Genomic DNA, 16,784 nt, shown 5'->3' with positions numbered 1-16,784 from the left:
ATAGTGCAGTCACACACTGGCAATGGGTTGTGTAAGGTGACCCTTGCTCTTCCTGTACGGTGTGCACAGTATACGTCTCCCTCACCCTGAATGAGGTAGTCAGGGTTTTGGATGTACTTGTGTGCAGGGGTGCCGAGATGGGGGGGAGCGGGTACTAATTACCCGGGCTAGCTGGAGGGGCCCGGCAGGGGCACGGGTCCAGCACCTCTCCCCCTCCCTCTTACGTCACAGCAACCCAGCACACGCTGCTGTGTGCTGGGCTGCACTGAGAGAGTGCTCGTGGCTGCTAAAGCAGCAGCCGGAGCAGTCTCCTATGCCTATGGGGGGAGCGATCACGCAGATCGCGCCCTCTTTGGCTGTGCGCCGGGCTGAGGGGCACACAGCGCCCCCCTCTGCTGCAAATATTTTTTTTTCTAAGGGGGCGTGGACACGCCTCAAGCGATTAGGCCATGCCCCCTGTTAATTGGGCCTGGCGCGACTGTCAGCGCCGTGCTTGTGTGTGTGTGTCGGGGCGGTGTCCCACACTATGCACTTACCAGTAGGCTGCAGCGTCCATCCTGGGGTGGGCACCCTGGATCTTCAATCCAGTTGGCTCCATCCCTATACCTGGGTATCCTTGCTCTGCGGGATCTTCTGTCCCTGTGTGTGCTGAAGTCTGGAGAGAGAACTTCCACCAGGTAGTGGCGGTGATGGCGGCAGTCACATGTCCACTCATGGAGGTGTAACATCCCTGACGCTGGTGCGTCACCCCCAGTATGCCATAATCTATATATGGCAGGAATTGACTATGAAAATATATGTGTACTGTATGTCGGAATACCACTTTTTGGAAAAAAAAAAAAACTAGGGTACACTTAAAATCCTTATAGAGCTGAATTTGCGCATAGTACAAGAGTTTTCGATGTTTCTATGTAACCCAGTACTGCGTCAGCCTCTCCCTGCCTGCTGCATCACACACCAGGATGTGAATCTGGAGAAATAAACAGAGCGAGAACATAGGACATAGTAACCCCAGTATTACACTGCAGTCAAACTATACTTAATTGGCCCCAGCAGTATTCCACAACTCTTCAGATACATCAATGTGCTGCTCTCCTAGAACTTTAGATGCGTTACCATCTGTCAGCCACGATACAGCAAGTGAAAGCTGAGCTTGTGAGGGTAAAAACTACCCTGCTGGCATCACGCATCTCACACTCCCATCAACTGTAGTATGTAATAAAGCAGCATACAGGAGACATAAAGTAACAATACATTATGCACACTTCAGTCTACATAACTCCAGCTCGTTACAGTAAATCGATTACCAGAGACCACCAGAGCAGACCCTTCAAACAGGACCTTGATACCCTGTACCCTGGCTATGTTATGAATCTAAGCCAAATACATATAGTAAGTAATAAACTACTGGCCCACTGTTCTGAAGACCCTAATAATAATAATAATAATCATTTAATAATAATAATAATGATGATGATATTATTATCATCATCATAAATCATTTAAAAGGTGACACAAAGGGTCTGCAAAGCTGTACAAAGCATACAGCAAAACTGTGCACTAAATGCCCATACAGAACATGACCCAATAACATACAGCTACAAAGAGCAGAATAAACAGCATCGAGGTACAAGGCTGAGCAGCTCACAATGGGCCCTGATCCAGAGGTGGACGCTACTGCGGCTGCGCCGTTGTCTCTTTATACTAATGCCACACCATCGGAGATGGCGCCTACTCTATGGCAGGTGTAATTTCTCTGTTTGAACATGGCTGCCGGGGTCAGGGTACTACAACATGCCCACGTCTGGCCTGCCATCCCTGTTACCTCCCTGAAATGCTCACCGAGATTGCACGGATCTGATTGCAGTTTCGACACTGCGTCCACCTCTGAACAGAGCTGGATTAACACCCTATGGGGCCCTAGGCAACATATCGGTCTGGTTCCCCATCCTCCATTAACATTATGGCGGCAGCCGGCAACAGAAATCTTGTGGCCTGGTACACCCTTCCCCAGGTACAAGCTGGTCGAGTTGAGACTTTTCTTACCTATATGGTGGTTTCTTTGGAACGGGAACCTCTGAAGAAATCGTTCCTCCCTGGGCAGATGGTAATTTCAGTCAGTTTTCACTATTCATGTAGGTGACCACAGGATCTGGTAGATGCCTGTTTGTTTATGAATATAACCAATGAGTTCAAACAAAAATAACCCAGAAAAACCCAGGCATGTCTGTCCGTTTAAACGCCGTTGCATGGGCGTGCATAAATTAGCCACTGCGATTACATGCGCAGCATGAGTACTCATTGCGTGCTATTAGACTTGCAGTGTCTGCGGCTGGTCAGACCTGGTGTAAATGCTGCGTGACGGGCCGTTGTGCGCCGATGGTACCGATGTTTAAGCAGGAGTGCGAGGTTGGACGGATGTGAGAAAGCAGCAGTGGGTGTCTCTATGCCCGCTGAGCTGTGGCAGGCAGCGTATTTTCGCTACTGCGTTGTGTGCGAATTCGCAGCTGCGATCACCATTCCGGTCCGTACTGAATGAGGCCCACAGTCAGTTGAAACCACAATAAGCTGAACGGTGTCAAGATCCTCACTCTCAAAACTTCTATAAAATCTATTATAGGTGTTATGTTATCTAGTACTAGCTAGACTCCTCTCAGTGTTGGAGAGGCTGTGGAGAACTAGGCTCTTACATGTACATAGGGTGATCCTATCCTTAAGCCACTTGTATTCCTATAGTTACCTCCACACCCCCCTCTAAAAACCCATAGTCCTTTATTTGTAACTTTTTTTCACACCATCATAAAAATAGCCATGCAGCCTCTTCACCCCACCCCTCATATATCATACTAATATCCTCTTTCTCTTCTGCCAGTGGTGTATCATGGGGTCCTGGCGCCACCCCTTCTGTCTCACCAGCCAGCCCCCCTGTGCCTCACCAGCCAGCCGTCCTTCTGTTTCACCAGCTAGCCCTCTTATGTTTCATCAGGCAGCCCCCCTTCTGTCTCCCCAGCCAGCCCCCGTATGTTTCATTAGCCTGCACCTCCTTCTGTTTATTCAGGAAGGCCCCCTTCTGTCTCCCCAGCCTGCTCCCCTTCTGTCTTCTCAACCAGCTCCCCTTCTGTCTCCCCAGCCAGCTCCCCTTCTGTCTTCCCAACCAGCTCTCCTTCTGTCTCCCCAGCCAGCTCCCCTTCTGTCTCCCCAGCCAGCTCCCCTTGTCTCTCCAGCCAGCCCCCTTCTGTCTCCCCAGCCAGCTCCCTTCTGTCACCCCAGCCAGTCCCCTTTCTGTCACCCCAACCAGCTCCCTTCTGTCTCCCCAGCAAGCCCCCTTCTGTCTCCCCAGCCAGCTCCCCTTCTGTCTCCCCAGCCAGCTCCCTTCTGTTGCCCCAGCCAGCTCCATTCTGTCTTCCCAACCAGATCCCCTTCTGTCTCCCCAGCCAGCCCCCTTCTGTCTCCCCAGCCAGATCCCTTCTGTCACCCCAGCCAGTCCCCTTTCTGTCGCCCCAACCAGCTCCCCTTCTGTCTCCCCAGCAAGCCCCATTCTGTCTCCCCAGCCAGCTCCCCTTCTGTCTCCCCAGCCAGCTCCCTTCTGTTGCCCCAGCCAGCTCCCTTCTGTCTTCCCAACCAGCTCCCCTTCTGTCTCCCCAGCAAGCCCCCTTCTGTCTCCCCAGCCAGCTCCCCTTCTGTCTCCCCAGCCAGCTCCCTTCTGTTGCCCCAGCCAGCTCCCTTCTGTCTTCCCAACCAGCTCCCCTTCTGTCTCCCCAGCCAGCCCTCTTGTCTCCCCAGCCAGCTCCCTTCTGTCTCCCCAGCCAGCCCCCTTCTGTCGCCCCAGCCAGGCCCCCTTCTATCTCTCCAGCCCGTCCCCCGCATTCAGCTCCCACAGCCCACAGATACTTACCTTCTCTTGCACGTGACGTCATGGAGCCATATTCAAATAAAAACTTTATTCATTGTACCAGGCAGCCTGGACATCTACACTGGGTAGGAGCCAGAGGCGGGCTGGGGACTACAGTCCTGACCGTCCCACCCTGACTCTACCCAGTCTGCGGGTGGCACAACCGGACGGCGCCCCTCCCCTTCGACCGGCGCTCCTGGCGAGTGCCATCCTGGTAGGCCCCTGCTGCCAGACGCCCACAGTTGGCAACTCATAGCTGCAAAATATTGTCCACAGCTCCCATTTGTGGCAACAATCTCATATCATTATGATGAATGGTCTCCTCTTCTTTCTGTGCCAGCTGCAGAGCCTGAAGTAGCATCCTGGATAACAGACCTAGCAGTGTTAGGACACAGATTGAAAAGTGATAAGGTGCCAGCCAATCAGCTCCCAATTGTCATTTTTCAAACACAGCCTGTGAGATGGCAGTTAGGAGCTGATTGGCTGGCACCTTATCTCATTTAACTCTGGGCCTGATTCAGAGCCGCTCGTAAGCGGCCGCTCGTTCGCTCCGAGCGATATTCGCACATCTGCGCATGCATATGGGTCGTAATGCGCATGCGCCAACCAGTCATTGCGGTCGGAAATCGAGCGCTCGCAAAATAGCGAGTGCCTGCTAATTTGAGTGACAGGATGAGGCGTTTGTGGGTGGTAACAGGGGAAGGTGCTCGAAAACGGGGAGTGGTGATCCGAACGCAGGCGTGCCAAAAGGTCAAAACGGGCGTTTTAAGGGTGTGCATAATTAACAAAGCAGCGTCATCGACCATGTCACTTGGTTGTTTCTTAGCCTGAACTGTTCGCATGATTGCGGTAGGAAAATCCTACCACAAGCACTGCGAGCAGTTCAGACGCCTTTCGATGTACTCGATTAATCAAATAGATAACGGAGATGATGTAGGATGCGAGCGGCCAGGGGGCGTCTTTACAAAATAGCGAGCGCGTGTTTCGTTCGCTCGCTCAGACATAGAAGCGTCAACAGACCGCAAAGAGCGAGCGCTCAATTTAAATATCCGGCCACTTTTTCTGAACGAGCGAGCGCAAATAGCGTCCGGCTCTGAATCAGGCCCTCTGTCTCCGAACACCGCTTTGTAAATAGACCTCATAATGACAGAGAAGTATGAGGGACAAGAGCTGCCAAAAGAGCAATTGGAAAGCTACAATTCCAAAAGTGCCTGTGTAACAAGCAGAGATAAAATGTTCAAATATAAATAATTATAGAATGTCCAAAATTATACAAAACCTGTTATAGGTACATGCAGATTTACTACAGTATATACAGTGTATGTGTATTTTGGGTTTTGGATTGCATAAATTATATGATTTTAGCTGTTTTTATTTTTAAACTTTTCATCAATTTTTTTTTTTTAAACCAGATCCAAAATCAAAACACGAAGATGAGTCCAGATCCAAAATCAAAATACAGGGGTCAGCGCACATCTCTAATAAATACACAGACACAGACACATGCATTACATTGAAGAGGAGTATACAGAATAAAGAGACGGATCTTGTATCCACGTAATTGTTACACATTTTCTGACATCCAAAGATCCAGGTCAAATTTTACTGTACAATTAGAAGGCACTCCCTCCGTCTAAGACATATTCATGACCTATGTATCCGAGACCTAGCATTTATTAATAGAAATTTAATATATAGCGTGCCCATATTATGCAGCGCTTTACAGAGAACATTTAGTCATTCACATCAGTCCCTGCCCCAATGGAACTTATAATCTATATTATCTATCTACCACTTGTACATACTAGGGTTAATATTTTTTCAGCAGCCAAGTAACTTACATGTATCTTTTTGAGTGCAAAGCTGGGTACATATATATGTACGCAGGACGATCTCGCGAGCGACGGGACCCGGCGAGGGTAGCGGAGAGGCATGCTGCATTTGGCAACAATTGGCATCGCTAGTGACATCCTCAGATCTTTCTGCATGTACAAAAGATCTGAAGATGAGCATCATGCGCACATCCTGGACGATATGAACGATTTGTCGTTCCGATGCATCGGAATCGGCCAAATTGTTCAAGATATCGTCTGGTGTACCCAGCTTTAGAGTAAACTGAAGCTCAGTGGCATCACTGGGAAGGGGGGGGGGGAGGGGGGAGTCTGGTCCGTGTGACACCAAGCGAGGGTCTGACACCTCACAAGCACAAGGTTATGCCCCCTTTCGTGCGCACGCCTCTGGTGCGCGTGAGGGGCCTGGCGGTGCCACAGCAGGTGTTGCCTTTACCAAAGCTCTCAGGAGGAAAGCCACACAGAGAAAACATACAAACTCCACACAGATTGGTCAGGAATCAAACACATGAAAGCTATTACTTTACTACAGAATCTTTCATGAGAAACTTGATAAATCTCTGCTGAAAACAATTTCTTATTGCTGTGATATGCAATAATTAAAAAACAAAAACAAATTATACTTTTTACCTGGATAAAATGTGAAGGATCTTAAATAGATGCTATAAATGTATACGTTACAGTATAACAACAGGAAGCTATCAGATTATTGATCTTCACATAAACTGTTCATTTCAACTATTTACGAAACAAGAAATACTGGTAGTGATTTAATCAATCTGCATCCGCACACCATGCCACTTTACACGTAATTAACATCAAATAAAGGTGGGTGCATACTATATGATATATATTGTGCAATCTTGGTAGTTTCGACAATCTGCACCACCATTGTATAATAGCGTGTACAACCCAATCTATCGTTTACACACATCGTTCATAGAATCGCCCCATATGATGTGCTGCACATCAGATGGGACGATGTAATGAACAATGCGGTGCCCATTGTGTAGTGTGTGCCCACAGCCCCCAACACAAAATATTGTGACGTAATTCTGAACATTGCATAATGTGTACGCTCTATAATGTGTGTTCTGGGACCGTATGACTGTAAGCAGTGGCGTAACTTGGGTATTTGGAGCCCAGGGCAAATATAAACATGGACCCCCCTCTATGGGCATGGTCACTTAAAAATGGGGCATGTCAACATGACACACACCCCTTTCTCGTCACACTGAACATTCCTTTCCATTCCATATGCACCTTAATGCAGTGCCCCTTATACAGTCCCCTCTATGCAGTGCCCCCAGTAGTGGTCCCTCTAAGGCAAGCCCACAGTAGTGCCCCTTATACAGTACCCCAAGTAGTGGTCCCCCTTATGCAGCCCCCCCCATTAGTTCCCCCTTATGCAGGCCCCCAGTAGTGCCCCTTATACAGTGCCCCCAGTAGTGGTCCCCTTATGCAGGCTCCCAGTAGTAATCCTCCCCTATCCAGTGCCCCCTGTAGTGGTCCTCCCTATTCAGTGCCCCCAGTAGTGGTCCTCCCCTATCCAGTGCCCCCTGTAGTGGTCCTCCCTATTCAGTGCCCCCAGTAGTGGTCCTCCCTATTCAGTGCCGCCAGTAGTGGTCCTCCCTATTCAGTGCCCCCAGTACTGGTTCCTCCAGTGCAGTGTCCCTTGTGCCCCCAGTAGTAAGCCCCCTATGCAGTGCCCCCTATAGTGGTCCTCCCTATTCAGTGCCCCCAGTTCAGTGTCCCTTGTGCCCCCAGTAGTAAGCCCCATATATAGTGCCACCATGTGGTAAGCCCCTTATATAGTGCCCCCAGTAGATCCCCCTATGCAGTGTCCCCAGTAGTAGATCCCCCTATGCAGTGCCCCAGTAGTGGTCCCCCCTATGCAGTGCCCTTTATATAGTGTCCCCGGAAGTAGTCCCCCCTATGCAGTGCCCCCAATAGTGGTCCCCCGATGCAGTGTCCCCAGTCCCAGTAGAGTTCCCCCCCAGCAGTGCCCCCAGTAGTAGTCCCCCCCCAGTAGAGGTCCCCCTCAGTAGCGCCCCAGTAGTACTCCACCCCCCCCCCCGATGCAGTGTCCCCAGTAGTAGTCTCCCCCCAGTGGTGCCCCCAGTAGTAGTTCACCCCACCTGCCGCTAAGCCGTTGTGGAACTACAGGTCCCAGTATGCCCCGCTAGCTAGGGATGGGGTGGGGGGGAGGCTGGAAGTAGTTGTTTAACCACAACTGAGACGCTATAAGTTGTGTCAATTGCTTTTAGAATTGATCCCCATCTTAATTGTAATAAAATAATACGTTTTATTCAAGACCTTTTGGAAGCGTGTCATTAGTGGCAGTGAGGGGAGAGACGGAGCAGTATCGGTTCTAGTGGGAACTGTTATATGGCTGCAGCTCCCATTCTCTCCCGTTCATCTAGCGGACCTGTATCCCCCAGCAGCTGGTTGTTGGTCTTTCTGGAGTGAGGATATTTAATGAGCAGATCTAGGATAAGAAGAGGGGGCGATGTGAGGGAGACGGGAGGATATGCTTACTGCCTCTGTCACTGCCATGGAAACACCTTGAGTGAGCTTCATTGACTAATATTTATATAGATCTTACATAAGTAAAACACATTCATTATCCAGTTAATTAAAATGTAAAAAAAAAAAAAGGTCTGGTCTACAGTGCGTATGGAGAGCTACATCCACAGATGATATAATAAAATGTGTCTGTAGGGAGAGAGAATGTCATTATTGAGGAAGAATGTATTGAGAGAAGGCGATGCAACATATGGTATTATTTATTTATTGCATACATCTATGTGTATTACTTTATTTATGAGACTTTTGTGTCTTTTGCACAATGGAGACAATTTAACGGTATTGTCCCCCTGTTGGTTTAACCATAAGGTTAGGTAGGTAGAAATAACCCAGGTGCACAGGATTCACTTTCTTTTTTTCCCAAAACAACATCAGCTGAGTGTGCTTTTAGCACACATAGCCAATGAAACAAACGTCTGAGATACAGACTAGTGTGTGCTAGAAGCACCAGAGCAGAGAGCGACACCCCAGGCAGGAAAGAGGAACTGCACGGGTTGTGACAGGTGCAGGGTGCTAGAATGAAGACTACTTCCACATGCCTATAATAGGTCAGTACAAATTAGACAATCAACTGGCACTACAGATAAAGGTATATTTCTGTACCTCTTATGCTGGGTACACACTATGCAATTTGCCGTTCAATCGTCCGACGAGCGATGTATCCAGGGGCGTATCTACAGTATAATGGGTGCAGGGAGGCCCCGCACCGCACACCCTGCACCCATAGTATTACTTACCTCTCCGGAGTCCCACGTCGGCACGGGGGTCCGGCGGTGTAAAAACGACTAGAAAATGGCCGCCGTGGCCATTTTCCCATCGTTTGCGCATGCGGCCATTTTCCCGGTGACCTCTGCATACTCTATAGACTCTGGGCTCACTCTAGTGCCCAGAGTCTATAACTCCGGCGCTGGCCGCGCACAGCTCAGTGCGCTGCCGGCCGCCGGACATGGAGGAGAGGGCCCGTGTTGGAGAGTGCACACGGGCCCCCCCTCTTCTCTAGAAACGCCCCTGGATGTATCACAAGTTCATCGGTGTACAGACGATGTTCACAGACATATCAGTTCGGCCCTACAGCACAGCCGATGCACATATATCCCCAACAGTGACTGACATCTCAACTGATGGGCAAATATAAATGCCCACCCAGCTGTGATGTCAGCGCAGACACATTCAGTGACAGATTGGTAAATGTGTATTGGCTTACCAATCGGGCGCTCAGTCTGTGGATACCTGGGTCATTGGACAGGTCATTCAGGGGTTTACCCAGCCTTTCAGTACAATACCATTAGGGCATCCTTGTATATCTAATACTGATCCCCAGGGGCTTAAAGAGACACTAGTGGGTCCCATAGTACAAGATTATAGCTATGAGATTATAGCTATGATTTATAACGTAGATTCTATAAAATGTTAGCCTCTTCGAAGGTTTAATGCATCACCCCCAACACAAAACCTCCATATCCTCAATGCTAAAGGCACAGGAACAAAACTGAATTATGAAAGTCGACTTTCCTAGGAACATAATATTGGCATATTGCGGTTATTGTTTAATATAGTTTTGTATCAGATACAAATAACATTCCAGCAGTAGAAGTATACAGAGACGCTCCCGGAGGAGCCAACAATTAGCGGGAAGTCTCTGAGGCTTATTATATTTCTGCAGGATCTGCGCACATCCTGACAGCCACATTTGAGAATTGTGTATTGTTTATCAGTGTGAGGCTTATATCTGAACATTAATTCAAGTTAGTACAGATATAGCTTGGAGGTGGTTAATAATTACATAGTAGGGTGATGGGCAGTCAGCCAGCAGTAACACATAGGATTCTTTGATGTGTACACTAGACATACAACAAATGAGTCATTTACAGTGTCTAGCAAATCTCCTAGTATTTATATTCTCTTACTCGTGATTATCCAGCTTCTGTGGAACTATAAGTAGCAGCATGGCCTGCCAACCTTTGGCTGAAAAGGTTTGCTGTGACTTGTAGTTCTCCAAACAGTTGGCAAGCCATGGATTGCCTAACTGTGGGTATAATTCAGAGATGTGCGCTAATGCCGCTGCGAATGCGATTCTACACGCAGCGGCTGTGCGAAAACGTGCAAATGTCGCAGCAGCTGGGATGTGCATTGAGGCGCCCACCGGCGGCTTTGCCAAGCCACTGCGTAGAAAGACGCATCATCGGTCGCAGATTTAGTCGATAATCTGCCTTATGAGTGCCATTAGGGTTGATCAAGAATGTGCGCTGGAACTAAGATGCAGAAGCCATATTTACTGCGTATACAGGATCACAGTCTCAGGCTGATATACACCCCAAAATCAGTCCCAACACGTCTGTTTTTGAAAACCACCCCTCCCCCCCTTCCCCTGTTGCTGGCCACACGTCATACCCTCCAACTATACCGTTTTAGCCGGTACAGTACCGTTTTCTAATGGTCTGTACCGGCAAACGGGGCTGTACCGCTTTGTACCGAGTTGGTACACTCACCAGATTTGTTAAGCAGCGCTGCTGGGACACAGGACTCCCGCAGCGCTGCTGAGTGACAGCCGACCTCCGTGCTTCTCTGCCCTGACCGCCAGCGCCGGTATACAGAACATGCAGTATATTACTGCATGTTCTAAACTAGCCAGCGTCCGATGCCTCCAGCCCCCATGGACACGCCCCTTTACCGATTACCACGCCCCTTTATCTGCGGTCATGCCCCCCCATGTACCGGGTTCTTACTAGGAATTGTTGGAGGGTCTGACACGTCACACATGTGCAGTGCAGCTCACACTCATGCCATACCTCCCACACTGCTGGTCCAGTGGTCGGGACATCCACGTGCCAAAGGTGCCCGAAACGGGGTGTGGTCTATCAGAAAAGGGGTGTGGTCTTATCCCCCTCACCGTTACCTCACTCCGGGGGCGAGTCCAGCATCCCCAGAGATGGTGGGCTGCCCCCAGGCCCTCCCTGCACAGTGAATAGGTGCCGTGCGCATGCGTATGGCATCTATTCACCCGCTACTCTGCTATGAGAGCAGCGGTGAAATTGATTTCTCCCAACTTCCCCCCACCGCGGGACACTGCAGCCCGTGGGTGGAACGGCGAGACAGTACCTGAATAGCGGGACAGTTGGGAGGTATGTGCCTGCACAGATCACCGATAACTGCTCAACTGCGTATACATCACATTGCTTCCATTCCTGAATCAGGCCCTGTGCGAGCATCACTTATGTCTGTAGATGCATAGATAAGGTCCAGTAGTGATATAAAGTATTGTCTATAGTAATAGGAAGGAGTGTATCTAAAACCAACACATCACCCACTAGTCATCTGTATCTCTGTATACAGACAGGCTCTGTATACAGACAGGTGTCTATGCTGAGTCATTGATTGAATGCAGGGACACAGTTTTCCGTCCCTGGGGACTTTGCTCATGTATCCGGAGACCTCTGTTGATCTTCTGGACACGATCTCTTCGTCCTATTCTTGCTGTCAGATGCTCTCAGCTGGAGCCTTGGCAAACAGCAGGTGAATTTCTAGCTTATGCTCTTTGAAAATCTTGGTTGAAAAGTAGAAATTAGTTCAGATGCTGTGAGGCTTTAAGCTGTCAACCCAACTTCATTTTACACGAACACTCGCTATAATGTTCCCCATTGGCTCCGGGCTCCCTTAGCTGCCAACACTTTGCAATTGTTTCCCGGGAAATGTTGTACCGCACAGTCCATGTAGACATTTGAATACTGCAGTTTCCATCATGTTTCCTGTATGTAGTGACGTGGTGTTGTTGCATACTCTGGGGTCCATTCAGCAATGCTTTTTTTTACATGAAAAATACAGAAACTATGATTTCCGTATTTTTTATGTAAATCTCCTATTCAGCAAAGGCAGGGGCGTTTCTAGAGAGGAGGGGGCCCGTGTGCAGTCTCCGACACGGGCCCCCTCCTCTCCGCCCGGCTGGCCGGCAGCGCACTGAGCTGTGCGCGGCCAGCGCCGGAATTATAGTCTCTGGGAACTAGAGTGTGCACAGAGTCTATAATGAATGTACAGGTCACCTGGAAAATGGCCGCGGCGGCCATTTTCCCTGTACTACGCATACGACGGGAAAATGGCCACCCTGGCCATTTTCCCGTCGTTTTACAGTGCCGGACCCCCGCGCCGACGTGGGACTCCAGAGAGGTAAGTAATATTATGGGTGCAGGGTGTGCGGTGTAGGGCCCCCCTGGACCCAGGGGCCCGTGTTCTCCGCACACCCTGCACCCATTATAGATACGCCCCTAAGCAAAGGGATAATGGAGAAGGTAACGCAATAATCTTCTCCATTAATTGCCTGCTTGCAGAGTACCGCACTTTAGGGATCACCCATTGATCTCTACGGTGCATTAACGCTTTTTTGCTATTCAGCAAAGCAAAAAGTGTTAAATCACTCTAAAAATATTTACCTTATATAACGCCATCTCAGAATGGCGTTCTATGAAGAAAATACTTAAATATCCCGAAAACTGCAGGACAGAGGGTAATTTTCCCATAAGTCCCTGCAGCATCTTGTAAGACCGCCCAGTCTCCGTCCCTGCTTCCCGGTGACCAATTAAATCCTGTTAAACTTGCCGAAAGTGATTGACATGTGTATACAGGCTTTATACTAGCCTGTATACATGTATAACTATATTTATGTGCGTTTATATTTAACATTTATATATACAGGTTGAGTCTCCCATATCCAAATATTCCGAAATATGGAATATTTTTAGCATGACTTAGATAATGAAACCTTTGATTTTTGATGGTTCAATGCACACAAACTTTGTATAAGGCACAAAATTATTAAAATTAAAGTATAAAATTACCTTAAGGCTGTGTGTATAAGGTGTATATGAATCATAAATGCATTCTGTGTTTAGATTTGGGCCCTATTCCTTTGACATTTCAATATGATATGCAATTATTCCAAAATACGGAATATTCCGATATCCAAAATACCCTTGGTCCCAAGCATTTTGGATATGGGAGACTCAACCTGTAAATGTTAAATATAATAGCACATAAATATACATGTATACAGGCTAGTATAAAGCATACTTGCCTACCCTCCCGATTTGGTCAGGAGCCTCTCGAAAATCGGGTGCCGCTCCTGACCTCACGGGAAGGCAGGCAATCCTCCCGGCCCCGGCGATGTGCCCGCACCCCCCCGCGCTTTTAAGTAAAAACCCCGGCAGCAGGGGGGGCGGTGACGCGATTCGCGCTGAATCGCGTCATCGTGGCTACGCCCCCAGCTGCACAATGCCATTAATCACGGCATTGTGAAGAGGGGGCGGATCCATGATGACGCAATCGCGCTGTCACGCCCCATGCTCCGCCCACAATGCCACGTCAGGTGCCGGGCCCCGCCCCCTTTGGCCGCATTACGCCCCCAGCCCTGTAAGCCCGACAGCTTCCTCCCGGAAGGAGGGAGCTAAATGTCGGCAAGCCTAGTATAAGCCTGTATACACATGTAAATCAATTTGGACAGGCTGGAGATGTACTTACCCCGTCGGCGGTCACCGCAAGCAGGGAGGGAGACTGTTCTGGAGCGCATGACTGAGCATGTACAGTAGATCAAACAGAAGGTATTGTTTTCGGAATCCCTAAAACAATGCCTTCTGTGACATCGCAGGGAGAGCGTGTTACCGCAACCGCTGTCCCTGCAGAAAATAGTGCTGAAAAGCAGAAATAAATTATCATAATTGATAAAAACTCGTAACGATGTTTCCCGATAATATTCTGGGCAACATCGTCACTCTTGCTGAATAGACGCCACTGACTTATCTCAGAAAGTGCACAGGGCTTTGCGAAGCACGTAACTAATAAGTGCCTATTTTTTTAAATCGAAACATTCATCGCTCTAAGATTTTTCATACTGATACTGCTGACCCGAATTAAGGGTCAACTATAATAACACTGTACAACAAATTAATACTTTTAAGTTGTTTCCTTTCTAAATATAGTCATACATTACTAATTTGAGGTCAAGAAAAACTAAAATGATTTCAGAATGTTTTTACTAGCTCTATTTTTTGAGCTACACTACTTGCACTATACTGTATGTACATTAGTAATATAGCCATAGTGAAAAGCTATTTTAAAATAATCTGATATTTTCTTGATAGAAAATAAATAACAGTTGTTTTAATTCAATCAATCACAAATAGGAACACAAAACGAAACAAACATACAGCATAGGAAACAAACATACAGCATAGGAAAGTACTATGTAATATAGTGGCCTAGTCATGGGGGTGCTTTCTCTTTGCTTGTTGCTTGTGCTCCTCTTCTGGGGCATCTCTTGTCACTGTCCAACAGTAGTGATCACCTACACTGATATCTTTGTTCCATTGCTGAAATATCTTGGTGGAACCGCTCACTATGCTTGTCACTCAGTGCACCACAGTTATCTTGTGTGGGTAATCCCGTGAATCGCATCTATTTGAATAGGGGAGGGGACATTTAATTGGGTCATTAGGCCCCGCCCCCTCTGCGCGGAACGCAGATTGCTGGTAAGATTCTCTCCATTCTGCCCACTTCACTAGGAATATCCCTACATCGTCACAAATGGGCTATATCTCGGAACTCAGAACTAAAAGAGTTTTAAATGTCATATTCATTCTTTGCATGCTGAAATCAATTAGAAGTAACTATTTTCACATCGGAAACATTTTCATTGTTGTGCAGTGTAATCAGTGTCTCCTGCTAAATATGTGAGTGATTCAGTTTTCACATGTTTCCAGTGCTATGGTCATTTATTATTGTGACATTCTGTTTTAACACAAAAAAAATACTTTTGAAGCTACTGATTGCAGATATTTGTATTGCATAGGAGAAATTAAATGAAAAGAGAGTGCTGTTTAAAGTGTTTAATCATTTTGAACATCTTGCACTATTACACCTTCGTTTGTTTACTCTCGGACAACTTCCTCTGGTTCCTCATCCCCCCAGGCTTAGCTCAGGGCTCTTAGGGCCTGATTCAGAGCTGAACGCTCTGACCAGAGCGCTCGCTCTGAATCAGGGCCCTCCTACCTTTTTTTGGAGCGTCCTCATGGACGCTCGCATAGCTGTGGGTTACCACCCACAGCTATAGCGAGCGTCCATGATAATGGTCGCGATGGTCTTGACCATCGCGACCATCAGGCTTGCGACGGAGACCCTGCGGTAGGGTCTCGCTGCCGCAAGCCCTGGAGTGATTTTGGCTCTATCAGAGCCAAAATCACTCCCACTGACATCACTAGTGATGTCAGTGGGGCCGGCTTGAGACGGTAGGCGTTCCCATGGGAACGCCTCCGTCTGGCAAGCACGCCCCCGGCACGCCCACCAAAGGGGGCGTGCTGTCAATCAACATCGACAGCACGCCCCCTTTGGTGCGAGACCAGGAGCGATGGTGAGCCCGTCGTTCGCCGGGTCTCGCGCATGCGCACGACGGAGCTCCCTCCGTCGTGCGCATGCGCAGTGGGGAACATCGACCCGCTTGCGAGCGTCCTGCCGCTCGCGAGCGGGTCTGAATGACCCCCTTAGTCCCAGGAAACTTTGAGCAGTTACAGGTGCACACGCAGGAAAGTTGTATGTGAAGCAGATGCAGGCATAGTAGCACAATACAATTACGCAATTTGAGGGTGCCAGACCGTCACCATCTCCATGATGGAATAAACAATTATTCGCACTAACATTGATTCCACTGATAGATCAGGCAGACAGCACCTGTCTTGGCTGTACAGCCAAAATCCTGCTGTAACTTACAGCCGTGTCACAATTCCTCTGCCTCTCACTACAGTCCATATTCATTATGTTAATTATCTGGGTCTTGGCGGACCCCGATAATTTAACAATCCTTACAGAGCAGTGAAACTTAGCACTGCCAAGTCTGGCTCGGCAGTGTTAGTGTGCCTGCGTGAACTAGAGTCCACGCAGGGGCATACAGGGACGGCGTTTGGGAAGGAGCCGGATAGGGGTGGAGGGATCCGAAATGATCCCTCTTCGCAACCCGGGACTCTTTTCCTTAGGGAAGGAGCTGGTGTGCGGGAGCAAACACCACCTGATGGCGAATGCTTGATGAATTTAGTTCTTTTTTTTTTCCCCAGGTACTGGCTACGCTGCAGATCAGCCCATAGGTGGTCCACATTACTCTGGGACATCACCTATACATGTCAATGCAAATGGGGGAATTACATGTACATAATTTATCATTCATTTGTTTTCCCTTTTAAATATGCTTCAAAAAATATGAACTTAGAAAAGGGAAAAGAGTAAGAAAATAGGATAATTATATCCAAATGTAGAATACAAAGAATCAAACTGTGCTCTCAATATTCAAAAATAGGACAGAATTTCCCACTAGACCGTTAGCAACTATTATTTTCTTAAAGACCAACAGCACCCAAACGTTCTTAGTTTTTTTAGAAGCTTAGTGTGTAAGTATTCATATATCCCCCCCCCCCTTGCCCTTT

The sequence above is a fragment of the Taudactylus pleione genome, unplaced genomic scaffold, assembly GCF_031769625.1.
Source record: "Taudactylus pleione unplaced genomic scaffold, aTauple2 ptg000820l, whole genome shotgun sequence".
Classification (NCBI taxonomy): domain Eukaryota; kingdom Metazoa; phylum Chordata; class Amphibia; order Anura; family Myobatrachidae; genus Taudactylus; species Taudactylus pleione.
This window is presented reverse-complemented; position numbering follows the sequence as displayed.